At 30.4% G+C, this 6,467-nt stretch overlaps 1 long non-coding RNA gene across 1 annotated transcript in view; it reads left to right on the forward strand.

Annotated features, from left to right (window-relative positions):
* Positions 1–3,098: 3,098 nt before the first annotated feature.
* LOC111740404 overlaps positions 3,099–6,467 on the forward strand; it is a 7,121-nt gene continuing 3,752 nt past the window's right edge. Inside the window, exons 1-2 of the long non-coding RNA XR_002780603.1 lie at positions 3,099–3,182; positions 3,637–3,639. This is a non-coding gene — a long non-coding RNA (uncharacterized LOC111740404). The remainder of the gene's footprint in view (positions 3,183–3,636; positions 3,640–6,467) is intronic.

The raw sequence follows: 6,467 nt of genomic DNA on the forward strand, positions 1-6,467 counted from the left end.
TATTAGGGAAATGCAAATCAAAACCACAATGAGATACTATCTCACACCTGTTAGAATGGCTATCATCAACAGGACAAGTAATAACAAGTGTTGGAGAGGTTGTGGGGAAAAAGGAACCCTCATACATTGCTGATGGGTATGTAAATTGATACATCTACTATGGAAAACATTATGAAGCTTCCTCAAAAAACTACGAATAGAATTTCCAATGACCCAGGAATTCCTCTTCTGAGCATTTACCCAAAAATCCTGAAAACATTTATCCACAAAGATATACGCACCCCAATGTTCACAGCAGCATTATTCATGGTGGCCAGGACATGAAAGCAACTGAAATGTCCTACATTAGATGATTGAATAAAGAATCTGTGGTACATATATTCAGTGGAATATCACTCAGCCATAAGAAAAGATGAAATACTGCTATTTGTGACAATGTGGATAAGATAATCATTCTAAGTGAAATAAGTCACACAGATAAGGTTAAAAACTATATAATTTCACTCATATGTGGGATATAAAACTGAAAGCAACAAACAAACAAGAAAAACAAAAAGAAACTTGTGAACATGGACAGTGGATTAGTGATTATCAAAGAAAAGGGATGGGGAGAGGTAGATAGAGATAAATGAGGTCAAATATTTGGTGACAAAATAAAATTTAACTTTGGGCGGATAGCACACAATGTAATGTACATGTAACATTGAATTGTGCACTTGAAACATTTCATTAACCAATGTCACCCCAATAATTTTAATAAAAAATAATTCACCATGATCAAGTCGGATTTATTTTTAGGATTCAAGTCTTGTTCAATATTTATAAATCAATTAATGTGATATACCATATTAACAAATTGACAGATAAAAATAATAGAATCATATCAATAGATGCAGACAAGTATTCAAAAAAATCAGGCATCTATTTATGATAAAAAATAATTCAGTAAAGTGGGAACCATGGGAACATATCTCAACATAATAAAGCCCATATATGACAAACCTACAATTAACATCATACTCAGTTTGGAAAGGCTAAAAGTGTTCTTCCTTAAGTTCAGGAACAAGACGAGGATGTCCAGTTTCATCACTTCTATTCAACATTGTATTGGAAGTCCTAGCTACAGCAACTTGACAAGAAAGAGAAATAAAAGGCATCCAAATAGAAAGAAAAAAGTAAAATTGTCATTATTTGCAGATGACATGGTACTATATATGGAGAACCCTAATGATTCCACCAAAAAACTGTTAAAACTGATAAATAAATTCAGTAAGGTAGCAGTACACAAAATTATTTTTCAGAATTCTGTTGCATTTTTTATACAACAATGATGAATTTTCAGAAAGGGAAATTAAGAAAACAATCCCATTTACAATTGTGTCTAAAATAATAAAATACCTGGGAATAAAATTAATCAAGGAGATAAAAGACTATTCTCAGAAAATATAAGTTGGTGAAAAAAGAAATTGAAGAAGATACAAATAAAGGAAAGCATATATTGTGCTTGTGGATAGGAAGAATCAACATCATTATAATGGCCATACTATCTAGAGCAATCTATAGATTCAATGCAATCCTTATCAAAATACCAATGGCATTTTTTACAAAAATTCTAAAATTTACATGGAACCATAAAAGATCCCAAATAGCCATGCCAATCTCGAGAAAGAAGAACAAAGTTGGAGATATCACACTATCTGATATTAAACTACACTATAAGGTTACAATAATTAAAACAGAATGGCACTGGTATAAAAACAGATACATTGATCACTGGAACAGAAATAAACTGATGCTTATACAGTCATTAATCTATGACAAAAAAGGCAAGAATATACAATTGGGTAAAGACAGTCTCTTGAAAAAATGGTGTTGGAAAAACTGGACAGATACATGCAAAAGAATGAAACTGGACCACCTTCTTACATCATATGCAAGAATAAACTCAAAATGGATTAAAGACCTAAATGTAAGACCTGAAACTATAAAAATTTTAGAAGAAAACAGAGGCAGTAAACTCTCTGATATTGCTATTAGTAATTTTTTTTTCTGATGTAGCTCCTTGAGCAAGGGAAACAAAAGAAAAAACACAGTTGCGACTACATCAAAGTAAAAAGTTTTTGCGTAGCAAAGGAAACCGTCAATAAAATGAGAAGAAAAATTATTGAATGGGGAAAATATTTGCCTATGATACATATGATAAGGGGTTGATATACAAAAATTTTAAAGAACTCATACAACTCAACAACGACAAAAACAAACGATCCAATTAAAAAATGGGCAGAAGACCTAAATAGGTATTTCTCCAAAGAAGAAATACAGATGGTCAATAGACACATGAAAGATGCTCAAGATCACTAATTATCAGATAAATGTAAATTAAAACCACAGCAAAGTATCACTTCACACCTGTCAGATTGGCTATCATCAATAAAATAAAAACAGTAATTGTTGGCGAGGATGTGGAGAAAAAGAAACCCTTGTACACTTTTGGTGGGATTGCAAATTGGTACAACCACTATGGAAAACAGTCTGGAAGTTCCTCAAAAAATTAAAAATTGACCTACCTTTTGATCCAGCAATTGTACTTTTGAGTATTTATTCAAAGAAAACCAAAACAATAATTCATAAAGATCTATGCACCCCGATGTTCACAGTAGCACTATTCACAATAGTCAAGATATGAAAGCAATTTAAATGGCCATCGACAGACAATTAGATAAAGAAACTATGGTTCATATATATAATGGAATATTACTCAGCCATAAAAAATAAACTTCTAGCATTTGCATTAAATGGATAGATCTAAAGTTTATTATGCTGAGTGAAATAAGTCAGACAGAAAGATAAATACCACATGATTTAATTTATATGCAGAATCCAAGGAACAAAATGAACAAAGTAAACAAAAACAGACCCACAGATACAGAGAACAATCTGGTGACTGTCAGAGGAGAAAGAGAGGTTGGGAGTCTGGGAGATAAAGATGAAGGAATGAAGAAGTACAAATTAGTAGTTATAAAATAGTCATGGGGATGTAGCGTACAGCATTACTGATATAGTCAATAACATTGTAATAGCTATGCATAGAGCCAGATGGGTGATAGTGTAATTGGGGGGATTACTTCAGAAACTATATAAATGTCTAACCAATAAACTGTATACCTAAGACTAATAAAAATGTTAAAAAAAAACAAAAACAATTTAAATGTCTATCAACTGTAGAATGAGAAATAAATTGTGGTATAGTCATATCATGGAATACTATAAAGCAATAAAGAGAAAAATCACTGCTATACGAACACCATTGGTGATGCTCAAAAGATAATACTGAGTGAAAGAGCCAGACCCAAAATAAATGCCTAATATATGATTCATCTATATAATGCTAAAAAATAGCAAAACTGATTTTGGGGATAAAAGTTAGGATAGTAGCTACCTTTGGAAAAGAGACCTATAATTGTGAGGGATTCAACGGAGATTTGTTGAGGTGCTGATACTGTTCTATATTTTGATCTGGATGGTGGAAATTCAACAAACTGAATACTTTTGTGCACTTTTCTGCATATAATGTTTATACTACGTTTTTCTTTCATCTTATTTTTATTACAATTATGCTATAATGATATAACCAAGTTTGTTTTAAAAAAATTAAAAAAGAATGAAGCGAGACAGGACCTAGAGAAAGAGAAACAGAGACAGATGGTGTTATAGATTAAAATGTGCCTTCCCTCACTCTCAAATTTATGTGTTGAGGCTCTAACCTCAAGTGTGACTGTAGTTGAGACAAGGCCTTTTAGGAGGTGATTAAAGATAATCGAGGTTATAAAGGTGGGACCCTAATTCAATATAATCTATGTTTTTATAAGAAGAGTGAGACACCATTGATGTGCTTATATAGAGGAAAGGCTAATGGACACGACAAGAAGTTGGCCATCCACAAACCAAAGAAAATCCGCAGGAGAAACTAATCATGCCAGCACATTGATCTTCGACTTTCCAGCCTCCAGAAATGTGAGAAAATAAATTTCTGCTGTTTAAGCCAAAAAAAAAAATCAAAACATCTTTTTAAAATATACTCAAAGAACTGAAGGGAAACATAAACAAAAATTAAATAAAATTAAGAAAATAATGTGTGAACAAAATGAGAATATTATTGAAGAGATATAAGAAAAATATCAAACAAGTACTGGAGCTGAAAAATTTAATAACTGAATTGGAAAATTCACTAGAGGGGTTCAAAAGTATACTCAAAGAGGCAGAAAAAATATCAGTGAGCTTCAGGAGAAATTATTTGGGAATATCAAGTCTGAGGCAGAGAATTTTTTTTTTTTTAAATGAAAAAGAAATGTGCTTAAAAGACAGAGCCTAAGGGACTTATGAGACACAAGTGAAACAATATATAGAGTCCCAGAAAGAGAAGAGAGATAAAGGTCAAAGAGCTTATTTAAAAGAATAGTGGCTAAAAGCACACCAAATTTGAAGACATGTATATACAAATATACAAAGATCAATGAATACCATGAAGGATAAACCCAAGAGACCTATATTGAAAAATATACATTCAGACTTTTCAAATTAATGCAAAGACAATGAAAAACTCTTAAAAGTATCAAGAAAATGTGACTCATCAATACAATGTATTTTCAACAAGATAATCAGCAGCTATTTCAGTAGAAACCCTGTGGGCCAGAAACTAGTGGGAATTTATATTTAAAGTACTCAGAGGGGGAAAAAACTGTCAATTGACAATTCTGTATCTGGCAAAACTGTATTTCAAAAATATAGGGGAAATAATGCTTCCACACATAAACCAAAGTTGAGAAATCTCATTATAATTTGAATGTATAAGAAAAAATGTTAAAAAGAATCATACAATTTGCAATGAAAAACCACTATATGATAACTTGAAGCTATATGAAAATATAAAGTTCTCTGGTAAAGTTAAATAAATAAGCAAATATTCAAAGCAATATTATTATAATTTTGATTTTTAATTCTAGTTCTTATTCTTCAACAAATTTTAAAAGACAAAAACATAAAAAATAATTTAAAATGTATGTCAATAAGTACACAATATATAAAAATGTAGTTTTTGACATCAATAACATAAGATGGGGAGGTTGAGTTGTAAAGGAATATTGTTTGCAGCAAAATTAAAATGATCAATTTAAAATAGATTGCAATATCTTTCATTTGTTATATGTAATCCCCATAGTAAACACAAAGAAAATATCTATAGAATATACACAAAATTAAAAGATAAGAAAAACAAAATATGTCACTACCAAAAAGAAATTAAATACAGAGGAAAGAAGTAAGAAAGAAAAAGGACAAAAAAGCCATGAGACATGCAGAAGACAAATAATAAAACAATAGTATATACTTTCCTGTCAGTAATTACTTTAAATGCAAATAGATTAAATTACCCAGTTAAAAAAACATAGATAGGCAGATGTATAACAAAAAAGATTCAACTACGTATTGTCTACAGGAGACTCACTTTAGATCTAAAGACACACATAGATTGAAAATGAAAAGATGGAAAAAAAATTATTGCATGGGAATATTAATCAAAAGAGATCAGAAGTGGCTATAATACTTTTATATAAAATAGATATTAATATAAAATCTGTTACAAGAAACAAGGAAGATCATTATGTAATAATATAGGGTCAACTCATCAAGAAAATATAAAAAATACAAATATATATATACATACACATATATACACACACATACACACATCATCAGAGTTCTGAAATATATAAAGGAAACATTGGTACAAATGAAGGGAGAGATAAAACAGCTCTACGACAACAGTAGGAGAATTCAATATCTTACTTTACATGATCAGTAGAACTAGAGTGATCAATAAGTAAAAAGAGAACCTGAAAAACATTAGAAACCAATTGTATCTAACAGACATATACAAAACACTGAACCCAACACCAGCAAAATACATATTTTCCTCTTATGTGCATATAGAACATTCTCCAGGATAAACCGTATGATAAACCACAAAACAAATGTTAATACATTTCAAAAGATTGAAACAAAAGTGTCTTTTCTGATCACAACTGAATTAAACCAAAAATCAACAGCCTAAAGAAAACAGAAATGTTCATAAATGTATGTAAAGTAAAACAAAATAAAACAAAACAAAGCAACCTCCTCCCCCCCAAAAAATCCACTCTTAAGCAACCAATAGTTCAAAGAAAAATATTAGAAAAAAAAATTAGAAATAATCTTGAATTAAAATTAAAACATAAAATACCAAAACATGGGATGCAGCAAATCAGTGCTCAGGAAGAAATTTAATCCTGTAAAAGCTTTCACTGGAAAAAGAAGAAAGATCTTAAAACCCTAAACTTACCCTTTAATGAACTTTTAAAAAGTACAAACTAAACATGAATCCACTAGATTAAAGAAAATAAAGGCGATAAAATAAGAAATTGAAAAACAAT

The sequence above is a fragment of the Pteropus vampyrus genome, unplaced genomic scaffold, assembly GCF_000151845.1.
Source record: "Pteropus vampyrus isolate Shadow unplaced genomic scaffold, Pvam_2.0 Scaffold63, whole genome shotgun sequence".
In the NCBI taxonomy this organism is placed as follows: Eukaryota; Metazoa; Chordata; class Mammalia; order Chiroptera; family Pteropodidae; genus Pteropus; species Pteropus vampyrus.